The 15,365-nt window shown below is 41.7% G+C and overlaps 1 protein-coding gene across 1 annotated transcript in view; it reads right to left on the reverse strand.

Moving 5' to 3' along the window:
• Positions 1-15,365, reverse strand: part of DOCK3 (dedicator of cytokinesis 3) — a 1,382,531-nt gene that overhangs the window by 918,408 nt on the left and 448,758 nt on the right. The window lies entirely within an intron of this gene.

Genomic DNA, 15,365 nt, shown 5'->3' on the forward strand with positions numbered 1-15,365 from the left:
CCCACAGGCTCTCAGACTCCCCTAGCCAATCACAACACTGCTGTCACCAGCATGACTACAAAGATATATATATGCCAACCCACTCTGTTCAGTTTTGCTCTAAATCATCAGCAACAGATCAAGCTTAATTTTGATTTGTTCGGTATATTTATTTTTACCTTTTCTTTTAAATACGCTCCATAGAAAAAATCAATTGTTTCTATGTCAGAAAAAACAACACAACATATAGAACAAATATACACATTAACTTATACATACCATTTATCAAAAAACACATTACTACATACATATAAACATTCACTGTACACTATACACTAGGTTTTCATTATATACAACCTCACTTATACAAATCTATTTTCAACTGTTCCTTTGGCAAATGTCAGCTCTTTGCCTTTTGACAATCAATGAATCAAATCAGAGGAACAATAGTAGACAAAGTCGTAGTTAACAGGAGATAACCCTTGTTATCAATTCAATGAATCAATAATTATTAATATTTTGAACAAATTGTATCTCCGTTCTGCCGGAGATACAATTTGTTCAAAATATTAACAACATCAAGAAACCCAACCAGGCAATGAGGCACTAAGGCAACAATGATGAAACAAAAATACTAATTCAAACAGGCGCCTTTTTAATGAAGGAAAATTAGGGAGTAGGATGTGAAACCTATAAATCGATGCCCTCTGGCTTTTTGGATGTGAAATGAATGCACTGAAATCGCAATTGATGAAGCGCAAAGCCAATAGCTGCAAATGTCTGTGAACAACAAGTAATAGAAAACATACTAAAATATTCACCCACGACTAAACCCTGACTTCCTCTCTAAGTGGACAGCTAGCCTGAGAGTCATTGCTCCTACAAGCAAAGGTCAGAAAAAAACACAAGGAGAACCAAGTAGTCCTTCTTCAGACCATGGATGCGGTGGTCATCCACTGGAATAGAAAACAAAAACAGAGATTAAACTCCGGGCCGGAATGGCCATTTATTCCACCGGGCATCCCCCACGGGCTTGAGCCATTGGATGCTGGGTTTTTAAAACCCTGGACGCTGCTAGAGCCTGTGTCACTTTATCCAGCTCCCCTGGATTAATTACAGGATGCAGGGGAGAGAGAGGGAAAGAAATAGATAGATAGATAGATAGATAGATAGATAGATAGATAGATAGATAGATAGATAGATAGATAGATAGATAGATAGATAGATAGATAGATAGATAGATAGATAGATAGATAGATAGATAGATAGATAGAGCAAGAGCAGCAGAAAAGAGAAGGAAAGCGACAGTGAAGAAATAAATGGAAAGAGCTAGAGACAAAGAGGAGATCAAGCCTGGTAGTAAAAAAAATTGCCAGGGCTGTTTTTGGTTTTCATTCCTTCCCTGACTAAACTCTCCAACCAGGTACCACAGATTTCTACATGGTCATAAGAAGCGCACAATGTTATGCAAACAAATTTGAGACAGTAATCAGGAGCCGGGCCACTGGAATTATGCGGCAAGGGATACCAAATTATGCAGCAGGGATTACTAAATTATGCAGCAAGAAAATGCAAATTATGTAGCACATTGCAGCACATTTTGTGATAGCATTGGTTAATTATTTTGTCATTTTTACACGTTAACAACGTCTGGCCATGTGTTTCACCTTATGAGTACTCGTTTAACACCCAAATACAGCAATAAGCAACTGAAAGGTGAACAGTCAACATTTGTGAAGTGCACAGCAATACGAGTTGCAACATTTTTTGTAAATTTTGGTCTGGTTGGGCTACAAACAGCATACTTTTGTAAAAATCTGCAAATTATGAAGCAGATCATGGATTATGTGGCAAATGAGACAAATCTGTAATAAGGCGAAAAGCGCAGCGGCTGCAGTATCACACAATTCCCGTGGCCCTGACCATGTGTTGAGCTTCATATGTGAAGCTATGCAATATCAGCATTCTAGAAACATTAGTGATCAAGCCATCTGAGGAGATATCTTCATTCTAAGGTTTGTATTAAATACATGAAAAACCAAAACTTGTTTCCTGGTAATGTGCTGTTCATTATTTTATAGCTGCCACAATTCTATTTTAGGATTTAGTCACTATTCCATGCTGAGGAGGTTAATCTTTGCTATTAGACATAGCGAATTTCAGGGTCTGTTTGTTCTCATAATATCAGCAATTACTCGTAGAGTTCAAAGACTATTGGTGGTGGTTGTCAAGGCATTGCTTGGCTCTGCTGATGCCACAAAAGCTTTTGAGCATGATCAGGGCCACTGGAATTATATGGCAGTGGAGCATCAAATTATGTGGCAAGGCTGACAAATTTTATGCAGCAAGAAAAGGCAAATATGACATAATGTGGCACATTTTTGATAGTATTACTTTAATATTTTGTAATTTTTACACATGGTAATACTGCCTGGGCAAAGACTGCACCTCATCAGTACCAGTTTAACAACCAACTTCAGAAATAAGCAACTGAAAGATGACCAGTTAACCTTTGGGAAGGGCCTTCCACTCAATCAATCAATCAATCAATCATGCCATTTGTATAGCGCACTACTCACCCGGGAGGGTCTCAAGGCGCTTGGGGGGAGGGGTATGCTACTGCTCGAACAGCCAGGTCTTGAGTTGTTTCCTGAAGGCGAGATGGTCCTGGGTCAGCCGAAGGTGGATGGGGAGGGAGTTCCAAGTCTTGGCAGCCAGGTAAGAGAAGGATCTTCCTCCGGCGGTGGCTCTTCGGATGCGTGGTACGGCTGCGAGGGCGAGGCTGGTGGACCGTAGCTGGCGGGTGGGCGTGTAGAAGGTCAGGCGGTCGTTGAGGTACTTGGGGCCCAGGTCGTGGAGAGACTTGTGTGCATGGGTAAGGAGCCGGAACGTGATCCTCTTGTTGACGGGGAGCCAGTGCAGGTTCCTCAGGTGACTGGAGATGTGGCTGCGTCGGGGGACATCCAGGATGAGTCGGGCGGAGACGTTCTGGATGCGCTGGAGTCTTTTCTGTAGCTTGGCTGTGGTTCCGGCATAGAGGGCGTTTCCGTAGTCCAGTCGGCTGGTGACGAGTGCCTGGGTGACAGTCTTCCTGGTCTCGGTCGGGATCCAGCGGAAGATCTTGTGAAGCATACGCAGGGTGTTGAAGCACGATGAGGAGACGGCGTTGACTTGTCTGGTCATCGAGAGGGAGGGGTCCAGGATGAAGCCCAGGTTGCGTGCGTGGTCGGTTGGCTTGGGTGCGGTGCCCAGGGTTGGGGGCCGCCAGGAGTCCACTGTGCATGAAACCATGGCAGTACGTTTTTATTAACTTTTGTCCTTTGAGCAAGAAATACATTTGTATTTGTTAAACTCTGCAGTTTATGTAGCACGTAATGGATTATGGGGCAAATAGAGATGCAGCATATCTATAATAATGCAAAAAAGCTGCAGTCGCAGAAATGCATATTTCCAGTGGCCCAGAGTATGATGTACTAGGTCAGTAATGCAGAGTTCTCAAGCTGCTTGTTTTTCATAATGCTGGTTATGGGGTTGAGACATATAAAATAATTTGTGAACCTATGTCAAAAGTCTCTTTACTTTGGCGGGGACATTCAAGGATCAGGAGTGTATTACTTGTGATTTATCATCTTTCTTTTAATTTTTTACTCTTTCTTGGATTTTATAATTTCTCTTGGAGTTTACTGTCTCTCCCCGGTTGTACCATTTTGGTGCACTTCATGAATTATGAACATCTGCAACAATGCCAAGTCCCATTAAAGTCCTCTGGATTCATATGTATGGTGAGCGATGGTAAATCTGTGTTGCTCTATTGATGGGCATGTTGGTTTATGTGGTCAGGTGTACAGAAGATGATAACTGTCTCTGTTCTGTCCATTGGCGGCTGCTGTCTACCTAGAATGGTTGGGCAGCCAGGGGGCAATCGGGGGAGGGGGGGTTGGGGAATAAAATAAGAAGATAGAAAAACATACCTGCCACTCCGCTCCCGCTGATGCTGCTGGCCGCCTTGTTACTCCTATCGTCCGACCCAGAAATGGATGGGCCTCAAAGAAAAAGGCTTCCCACCCAATCCATACTCTGCTCTCATGCTATAAGAGCAGCGCCAGGATTGGTCTGAGCGGCCTTGTTTTCTGCTCCGACAGTGCCTGTCAGCCTGTGGCTTTTCTCCAACTTGACTGTGCAACACAGCTGGGTTGGAGTAACATAATTGCGTATGTCTGTTTGGCCAGCATAAGACGGCCAACCAAACTGACATGTACACTTAGAAGTGCACACTACTCCTCCTCCCTGCCATGCCGGGCCCCGTTGCTTGGACTCTGTATCCATCTCGGCTCAGACAGCAATACATAAAATGACAATAAAATTGTGTTATTATCATTTTATTTATCATCTGCTGGCTCTGGGCAGTGGGGTGACACTCCTTCTCCATTATGGAGGAGCCGCCCCTGGTTCTGTCACTGCTGATACAGACTGTAAGCGTGATTGCATTGGTCACTGGTGAGACCATGAAATATTTTGGGTTTTGCAAATTTCCTAGAAGCTACCAAGGTTCATGAAGGCAGGTAGTACTGATGAATACCAAATGGCTTAGTCTGCATTTGAGACCAATCCCTTAAATGTCATACTTATGTGTAGTCACAGTGACTACCACAGTCGCTAACATCTGCTCAGCCATCACGGCGAGTGTGTCCATGTTGCATATAATGTGTCTAGCTTCCTCAGGTAAGGTCTTCAAAGTTCACATGGAGCTGCGGTAAGTCTTGCCCCAAAGGCCTTCTTAGCTGTGTTTTGTTTTCTGATTTTGTCAGAACCTTTCATGCCTTTGCTTGCTCTCTGGCTCCTGGTGGGGCTTGAATCATTACTGGATGCTTCAAGAAATGCCCTTTGCATGCCTTCTGCTATGTTTCCTTTTCTCATGTGGTTTTTAATGATCTTAATGAACTATTAACGAGCTGACAATTATTTATGCAAATGGCAGGCGAAGGGGAATGCTGCTGTGCCTGCAGTTCTCGCACATTTCCTGGAAAACACTTCAATAGTGCCTTGCTGTGAGACTCTTAGCATATGACATGGAATTGAATAGTATAAACTACAGATCAGGTCCATTTAGAATTTTTTTAATTCGATTACTTTCCATCATTGTGCTTGAGAGATGGAATGCACAGAACCTGATGCCCAATCTAGGTTCTACGCAGGGTCAAGACTGATTTGCATATGCCTGGGTTTAAACTGGAATGGCATGGGGAGCAAATAAACTATGGATTTAGGACCATATCTCTGTACTGGGGTGAACGTTTGACATTGTTCAGCATTCTGTCCATCAATTGTTCCTTTTGTATTTGTTGCCCAATCTTGTTGGCCATTAACCCAAGAGATGAGAGTTAAAGTTAAAACTCAAACTTCTGTACCAGTAGTTTGATTCTCATTCCTATTTGCAACCTCTTGTACATCACTTATTTTGCCCAGTCTTAACGGTGACGTATCTTTATCAGTGCGACATTGCGTTGAGCCATATTTTTATAGAGGTGGCCAGCTCTTTATCCAAGTGCCAAAACTGGAGCTATCAATAAATGTGTTAAATGTTGTCAGCAATACATTTCTGTATCAATTACCTCTCATTCAGTTACATTAAATAAAGGTCTTTTTAGCTCTATTTGAGCCTTCTGAGCTACAAACAATAACAGTGTTGTGCTGAACAACAGAGCCAACCATGGAGAACGGCAGATCGAGATAAAATCAGTAAATAAAATGGCTGCCAACAGCCTGACTCCTGAATATGGAATGCAGGATATCGTGGGACAGTAATATCGTAAACAAAATATTGAGGAACAAAATATCAAAAGTATTTATAGATTTTCTATACCTACTCCCACATCTATGTACCTTGGCAATTATATATATCTTCAAGGTATATAGATGTGGAGTTAAGAATATTAAATCAATACTTTCCTCAGTGAACTTACCTTTCGATATTTTGTCTCTCAGTACTTTGTCTTTAATACTAATGTGTCACAATATTCTTGCTCTTAAAATTCAAGCGTTCAATAAATTGCAACATCAAAAATAGCGGTATAAAAGATTCATGTCTCATAGAGGACCTAAAGCCCATAGAGTAGTTACACCCCCAGCATAAAATATAATGAGAAGCTTGTCCTAGTGGGTAATCGAAGATGGCTTGCCAAGAGAAATAGACTACAGACCTTCTTTCTGGACAGAAGAAATGTCAGTACAATCCAGATGATTGTATGACTACCCAAGTCGAAACCATTGTCCACGTAGATTTATTGCATGGAAATTATGAAATGAGTTTCTTTGGGGAGTTTATCGAAGCTCTCTTAAATAATTATTTCTAGTGGATAAAGCCACAGAATAATTCATAATAGGCATAAGGAATCACTTATTAAAATTATTTTGAGGAGTTCCCTCATCCTATTTTTAACCTTACATTTGCATCAATGCACTGAATACACAAATCTACATTTAGACCCGCACACTCACACTTCACCTAACAGCTTACGAAAAGATCCCTGGCAAAGACCCCCCCATTGAACATAACCGTCAGGCATTGCAGCTCCAAACCAACGTGGAACAAAAGCCCACTGATGAAGCATGACACCTATTTAGGTGTATGAGGACATTTGTTCCTACAGAGTTATGCTCCTTGCATACTTTGTGGAACCAGACTGTCCTGAGTAGGCACACACTTCTTGTTAGGAACTACATACCCTTCTGACCGTCGTTAGTTTATTGAAGTTACCTGTTGATGTAGGATCTTTTGGCATGAAGAGTCTGCTCCTGGCACATTTGTAGGAAATATCCTGTAAGATTGGTGTATGCTGGAGAAGTAAACTGAGGAGATGGTTGCCTAGCCAATCATTCAAAATGTTAGTGGAGATTGTCCTGGATTGACTTTCAGTGAATAGGCCAGACATGTCTATTTGGATTTTAACTTTGATGTTTCTTGCGGGAGCTGCCAAATATCTCAAAACTAGAACTAAGCCTAAGAGCACAGTGCTTTTCTCATGGTTTGCCCTTGTGCTCATATCCTGTTTGTGTGGGGGTTCCCAAGCTACCCAAGGTGTCCTGAGTAGAGACCAAGAACACACAAGAAGTCCTATCTATCCCTTCCAAAGCAAATCAAAAGGATCTTTCAACAAACTAATCTGCAAAGCAGATGATCCTCCTGAAGAAGTTACTTGGTCTATCTAGCATGCCTGCAGTTGCCCAAACAGCCCCCTTTCGTTAGTTTGTAGACATTCTCACCTTGCCAATCTATGGCACACATTAGCTTTGACCTAGCGAAGAGTGAGCATTGGGGCAGCTTATTTTGCTTGGGTCCAGGACAAGCATTCCCGAGATCTACTAAGGAAGTCCCTGATCGTGCTGCACAAAGCAGAGGTCCACCACCTAAATAAAAAAAGAGAAAGCGTGTGTGTTGCTTGTTCTTGTGGGCTCAACATCCTTTTTGCTCCTTTGCGTTAGAGGCTACCCTGACCTAATTCATCTGCATTGGTCTAATATTTCTGACCTTGGTGTTTTTGGGGTCCTATATACACAAGTTTAAATACCCCAGGAACACTGGCGTAACGAAACTTGAGGGGGCCTCCCTGCAAGGTACGTGGCGGGGCCCCCCTGCAGGCTCAATCAGGTGCTCTCCTGCCAGAGTGCTGTGCTTGTGTCCCCCTTACCATGGGGGCAGCGGGGGCCTGTGTTACGCCAATGCCCAGGAAATGTTAAGTCTGCACTAGATACTAGCTCTGGGAGCCCTAGAAATTGATAAGTTTGAATGTATTGTCTATAACACATAGCATGTATAAATAAGCATTACAGTCATGGACTACCAAATTCGCCAGCTGGCTAGCCTAGACTGCCTTGTGCCACTAGCATTGGACATGTACAACCACAAATAAAGGAGATTTTTGTGCCAAAGCTTTGGTAACTAGAGCTCTTTTGACCACAAATATTGGGAACTGTGATTTACACCATTTTTTTTAATTAAGGTTTTATTACATGTAATCAAAGTAAATATTCAACACAAATTTACTGTTTTTGCATTATGCCTCTTTTGGAGAGGTTATCTTGTAGAGTGTATTGTCTTGGCCAGAAAGCCAGTAGTTATTCTCCATGGACAATTTTCAAAGTCAGTATCTTTGCAAGACACTGCAGGGACACCCACACTGCCCCCTCCGGAAAAAATTGTCAATACTTTAGACTACCCCAGAACGTGATGCTGAAACCTATAGGAGATCATTTTATGTGAGCGAGGATGAGAATCCTTACTTTTTAAAAACAGTGCAGTGCTAAATATCACTTACATTAGCAAATTAAACTTCAGCCGCCACCAAAATGGTGGCCGACTGATAGGTGCCAGCGGGGCTATGGAGAGGCTCAGTACCTTCACACCTCTCTTGAAAGGATCATGTAATAATGACTAATTTCATGATAAAGTTGGGCTGAATTACAGGTGGAACCCCCTTTAAGAACTGTATGGAGATGTTAATGCTTGCTACAATACCAGCAAGACTTGCTTGAGCAACATGTCTCGCCCCTGTTGAGGAGATTGCACTGGCTCCCAGTGGCTTCCCGCTGCATTTTTAAACTGGGCTGTATTGTCTTTAAGGCCCTCCTTGCTTTTGCCCCGGCCTTCACTTCTTCCAGCCTTAAGCGTCACATCTCTTCAAGAAATCTTCGGTCCACTGCTCACAACCTCCTAATTGTTCCCAGGTATAAACGTAAAAAGCATGGAGGCTCGTGCTTCTCTTTTCTTGCCCCCTCATGTTGGAATTCCCTTCCAATCTCACTTCGACTCTGTCCCAATTATACCTGCTTCCGCAAACTACTCAAAACTCAACTTTTTTCAATTAGCTTATGTGTAATTCTGTTGTTTTGCCCGTTCGCTACTGTCTATGAGCGCCATGAAACCGTCTGGTGACCGTGCGCGGTAAAAAAATGATTTTAACATAACATAACATAACATAACAAACAAACCTTTGGGACTTGGTAAGTGGCCTGCCGTCTGCTCAGTTTTGCTTCAACTGGTTCATTGCCTGGCATGCTTCTGAAGTAATGACTGGATGTAAACAAAAAAGGCTGCTGAAAGCACACCACCTGACAAATTCTGGTGATGCTGTCTACATGTGTGGATGGATGGGTCAGATTGGCTCTCAGTTCCAAGGCTCAGGTGTGGCTGCGGCGAGAGCCTCCAGAAGGCAGAATCTGCTGGAGTATCTTATTTGAGTCACACATGGATCTTCAGTGACATTGGCATCCACAAAATCGGCAGCGACAGATCATACAGCTATGCAGCCGGCAGAAATTTGCTCTGCGCTGCCCCTTGCAGTGCACGATTCTAATGTGGAAGGCAGCTCTGTGAGCCTATTTCTGACACTAAGATAATTGGGACTATGGAAGAGGATTCTGGCTCAGTCAGCAGCTTGGTGGGTTGGGCCTTACAGAGTTTAAAGAGGCCTTTTTCTCCTTATAAGATCACTCAAATGCAGATAAACAGTGGGGTAAGGTTATGACAAAATGCATGGAATATACAGAAAGGTTAAGAAGGATGAAAGCAACTTTAAGCATTCATGCATGAATGTGGTATTTGTGTGAGAAGCTGTGAGCATAAAAAAGAAGAACATCTGCAATGGGATGTAGTCTAGGGTTAGTGAGTTGGCTAGATGACTTAGTCCTGGTTCCAGGGCATTCCAATCAGCATCCAGCCATGGCATCAATTTTTGATTTACTATGCGTACATCGGAAGGAATATCAGTAATACTATGCATCACTTAACATCTTTATATGAAGACTCAAATAAACAGTCTGTATAACTGCTAAACAGGTTAGATCTTTGTGAGGCAGGATATCAGAGAGTGAACAACATACTTGCAACCTGTAGGAAAGGAATGAACTACAAGTGTCAAAAAACAAAGGAGAAGACAAAAGACCTGGCATTGAAAGTAGATTTACAGAACCGCATGCACAGAAATAATCTAGAAATGTTAGACATTCCGAAAGAAGCAGAAAGTTTCATTGTCCACCTGTTCCAGCAAGCCTTTCCACATTTGGCCTACCCAGAAAGTTTCTGCCAGATTCAGCGAGCTCATTCTTTTTCTTTCAAAAAACCTAAAGACTCAAGTGGGAATTATCATCCTCCATGCAAAATGAATACACATAGGTCTTTTTTTAAAGGTCTTAAATGCACCACCAAACAACCCAGGGAAAGTTGGTGAGTCGGTCTAATTAAGAGTTAGGTGGACGGAGTACGTTTTATTGCCATGGTGGAGTATTTTACTATCACCATGTCTGCCAGTCCAGTTAATATCTCTTGCATTGGCAGAAACCACCATCACTGGGGTTCCTGTCAATGCATAGTAAGTTTGATGGATGTTTCTGTCAATATGATGGAGTTGTCAGTCAAATCTTCAATATATTTTTATTTTCAAAGACAAAATCCCATAATTTGATTTTCTCTTTGAAAATAAATAAAACCAATGATCTCCTTGCCATAGGAGATTTTTCCCTTGCTGTGGGGTCATTTTCAAATTTTACCTGGTGGTGATGGACAGTGAAAACAGGCCAATTGACGGCCCACTCTATATTGGGTGGGTGGCCAAATGCGCCTTACTTTGTCGGGCCGTTGGATGTATAAGTCAGCAGTGGAGTCTGAGTAGCCTCCACCGCTGACATACTTCTGACATTCTTCAGTTCTAACCGACTCTTACTGAGGTGGGTGGTACTTCATTATGGAGGAGAGAGCACTCCATTGCCTTTGCAAAGACGTACCTTCTCCACCAACCCTACAATCAGGCCCATGGTGTTTTTTGTACATTCAGAGTTATTTATGCAACTATGGATCACCATTTGAAGCTACATAAGTTAATTACATTGTTCCAAGTGGCTGGGATGGGAAACATCCATTACAAAGCAGTCATTACAACGACCTACCTTTACAATGCAACTGTTACAATGCAACTGCCTTCACATCGCATGCCATCACAATGCATGCCATTACAATGCATGTCACTACAATGGATGTGTGACGGTACGACGCGGGCTATTACCACGCGTACCGTTACAACGCGTGTTTTACAACGCAAGTCGTTACCACGACTTGCGCTGTAGGGTGCGGACTTAGGAATAGTTTAATTTACTATTCCAATACCAGTCCCCATGGATAGTAGGGAAGGTGTTGGAATAGTAAATTAACTATTCCTTGTCCTTGAGCGCCCTCCAGCACAAGTCGTGGTTACGACTTGCATTGTAAGAGACGTGCCGTAATGGTAGCGCGGGGTAACATCCGCGTCGTAAAGGATGTTCCCCCATTACAATGCATGTCACTACAATGCATGCCATTATAACCATACCATTACAACGCATGCCATTATAATGCATTATAAGGTAAGTAATGGAGATTTTGTTAGTATGAGAGTGAGTATGGGTTTTGGGGTACATGGAAATAGTAATTTTTACCCCTACACTAGCCAACACGTACCCTACTATTGTACTCACTGGAGTGGGAATAGTAATTTTTACCCCTATACTATCCAACACTTACCCTACTGTTGCCCTAAAAGTATTATGCATTGTAATGGTAAGCGTTATGGTAAGCGTTGTAATGGTATGCGTTGTAATGGAATGCGTTCTAATGGTAGTTTAAAAAAATGCGTTATAATGACATGCATTGTAAAATCATGCAATGTAATGGTAGTTGCGATGTAAAGTCTGCGTTGTAAAAGCATGCGTTGTAATTGCATGCGTTGTAACGTCATATATTCGTCTGGGACACAAGCTTCACTGCAGGAAACATATTTGCAATAACCATACATTTATATGTATTTCAGAATCCCAGGCTTAAGAGCTACTAAACTTATGGTATAAGGGATCTATGGTTGCTGTTGACTGGATGGGGCTGTTTAATAAAGAACACACAGTGGGCTGATTTAAGTGATCTACGGCCTTTTGTCTCCTTTTTGTTTTTGATTTAGGACCAATTATTACTGGAAACCATTTGCTTTTACCTTGCAGGCGATAACTTTGTGAAATTGTATGTTTTCGATTATTTAAGTTTTTTAATGTAACTTAATTTTAACATCATATACAATTGGGGGTTGCCCTCTGTTTCAATTTAATTACCCGGTCATGTGTATAGTAATTTGGTATGCTGCCTCAGAATACTGTATTTTTAATCCAGCCAGCAAATTGACAACATAGTTGATATACATATCAGTTTCCCTACTAAGACAGCCACACTCTACATCCACTGCACACTTATTGACATTTAATCTCTTTTGGGCACTGATAGTAATACCACTTGGAAACAGAGCAAGGTGCCACAGTAAATTAAGACTTGCCGCTGACAACTATGCCTCTGATGGGCTAGTGTGACCCCAACAATGCCTACTCAACCTTCCAGTCTTTCGGGGTCAGTAGGTGGGCATTACTAAATGTGATAAGAGTAACACCAGTTATTTAAAGCACCGACAAGAGGCAGAGATGTGATATGGGGCATTTTATAAAAAGAAATTATTATTATCATGAGCGACTAACCAAAGTTTGGCGAAAAAGTTCTCTAGGACCTACCTTAACCCTGCGTTTTATATCACTTACGCTCCTGATTTAAAGAGGCTTAAACATTTACTTTTTGAAATTCCGACCTATGGTACCAATAATTTAGAATACTGATAAATGACATTATTCCTGGCAGAAAGAACAAATAAACATAGATTATTCCTGCATTACTCCGATTCGGGTAAGCACCTTCTTCTAAAATGAATGATTATCAAAACAAATACTCGTCTCTGTTTTTTCTATAGAGGCGATAGAGGAATGAGGAGAAGTATATGTGAGGAACGGTGAGTGGGGTAGAAGGGATGAGGAGTGAAGGATGATGAATGAGGCATAGAGAAGTCCTAAAATGGACAGTTTATGTCCATGTTAGTACATCATCATTTGTTCATTTTTCTCATCATACTTGATTAAGGAGGAGGGCTGATCAGTGAGGATAAAGAAAGATGGACGAGGGATGAGGAATAATGGATGAGTGATATTTGATGAGAAATGATGGATGAAGAATGATGAATGAGGGATTACAGATTAGGAATGATGGATGCAGGAGAACGAATGATGAAGGAGGTATGTTCTACGATGGATGACAGATGAGAGGAGAGGGATGTGGGGTTATGTAAATTGACTGAGGGATGACGAATGATGGATGAGAGATAGGGAATGAGGAATGATGGGTGAGCAATAATTGATGGATATGGAATTATAGACGAGGAGTTATGGATAATGAATGGTGGGCAATGAATGATAGAGCATGAATGAGGGATGATGGATGACGAATGATGGTAAGGAAAGACGGCTGATTAATGGTAGATAATCTGAGAAGAATGCTCCACTGTAATCATTGTGAATGTATGTCATTGAGGGATTAGTAATGTGTATCTTCCACGATTCTGGGCACCAGCATTAGGTGTTCACTTACCTTCCTTACAAGAGGCACTTTTCTCTCCCCTTTAGTAACAAGGTGTCATCAGTCGGGAAACTGCTAAAAGTATTATTAATGATGCCTCTTTGACTTCTACAGGGCAACCTCAGATCACACAGAATTACAACAATACATCAAGAAAAATAAAAAAATAAAATGTGAAAAAGGTCAATTTCTCTGAATGGTCAACAGAGACTAACTATTAAGGCCCAAAGAAACAGGCTTAAGAAGCGTCAGTCTGCAATTGGTAACTTTTGGTCTCGTGCTCTCCTGGTGCACAGCAACAAGCCCAAAATACAGCAGGGAATATGGGCATCGCCCGTAACTCATAGGGTTTTTCCTAGAGGGTTGCTTGTGTCCTTGCATTCGAAGGTAGGGTTATCAGACTGTAGGAATGCTGTTTATAGTACTCAAGCAAACACTGATATTCGTCGTGGGAGCACTGATAGAACTTAAAGACAGTGGCGCGCCCTCGAGGGGATTTTGGTTCTACTGCATTATCCCGGCAGGAGAAGTGGATATGTCCAAAACCCTAACCATACTGCCAACTACCTTCATTTCCGGAAAAAACTAAAAACACATTTATTCTCTAATCCATAATGCGTCATTCTTTAGCATCAGTTCTGCAGATTCATCAACCTGGTATTAGCGCCGTGATATCCTTCGGGATGAGTGTTGCGCTCTACAAATCACAAATAACAAATAACAAGTAACATCCTTCTGGAGGTTTCAGAGAGAGCACGTCTCTTTACTGCTCACTTAAATACAGGATGCCGATATTGATATTTCTGAGAACTCTCCTTTAGATCACAGGCTATGCATATGTATGCTGAGGTAAGGGGTGCGAGTGCCCATCATAATTGACTGGCTGGAGTTATAGAGATACGAATACAGGGGCATATTATCAAGAACTGGCGATAATATTATCGCCGCTTTATCGGCAGGAAACTGCCGCTAACGTGGCGATAATGGGCTTGATAATATGCCCTTGTGAATTCCCATAGCAGCCCAGGTTAACACCAGAACCTGGGCTTCTATGGGAATTCACAAGGACATATTATCAAGCTCATTATCGCCGCTTTAGCTGCAGTTTCCTGCCGATAAAGCGGCAATCATTTTATCGCCTGTTCTTGATAATATGCCCCATAGTTCCTCTTTGATAAAAGTACATGATATTTCAAAACTATATTTCAGTTCATTAACAGAAATTATTTCTAACCCTGTCCAATCTGCAACAAAAGCAGCATGCCCAATGTAGTTTGACCATGAACACACAGTGTATGAACTACTGTACGCATTAATAACAACTTGGGTTCATTGGTGACAAAGGACGCGTTTATAATTGAGGTAAGAAGGCGTGTAAGCTATGTTATATTACTGTGATTTATATAGTCATTAGTATGGTCATTAAGCAATGCAGAGGTTTGTTTACCTTTAAGTCCTGGTTTTAAGCATTCCACTCGAGACCCAATGATATTTTCAAGTTGTTGGAGTGGATCATCCTTAGTGTGAGTGTGGTTAATATGCTGCTTTTATGTACATGTGTAATTCTTTGGTGAATGTTGTGTTATGAGTGTAGCAACATGTATTTACCAAATCAATTATGTGCCATCTTGGAAGTACTGTATGTGCATTATCCGGCTTGAAATATATATCTAGGGTAATTGACAGCATGCACAGTAATCCTTTAAGAGTCTAGTTGTGCTGGGTGGTGGTTGGTGTTCTGTTCTATGTTTTGTCATGAAGATCTGTATTGCTTTAAAAAGAGCGGATTGCTGTTGTAAGCTAAGCCTGGTCCAACTGTATGGTTTGTATGACCAGAAGTATGTTGGGTGAGGTGATTGTTTCAATAAGGTTTCTAAAGTGAGGGAACATCAATAAAGTAGGCATGATTGGAAGGCTG

Source organism: Lissotriton helveticus, chromosome 9, assembly GCF_964261635.1.
Source record: "Lissotriton helveticus chromosome 9, aLisHel1.1, whole genome shotgun sequence".
NCBI lineage: Eukaryota > Metazoa > Chordata > Amphibia > Caudata > Salamandridae > Lissotriton > Lissotriton helveticus.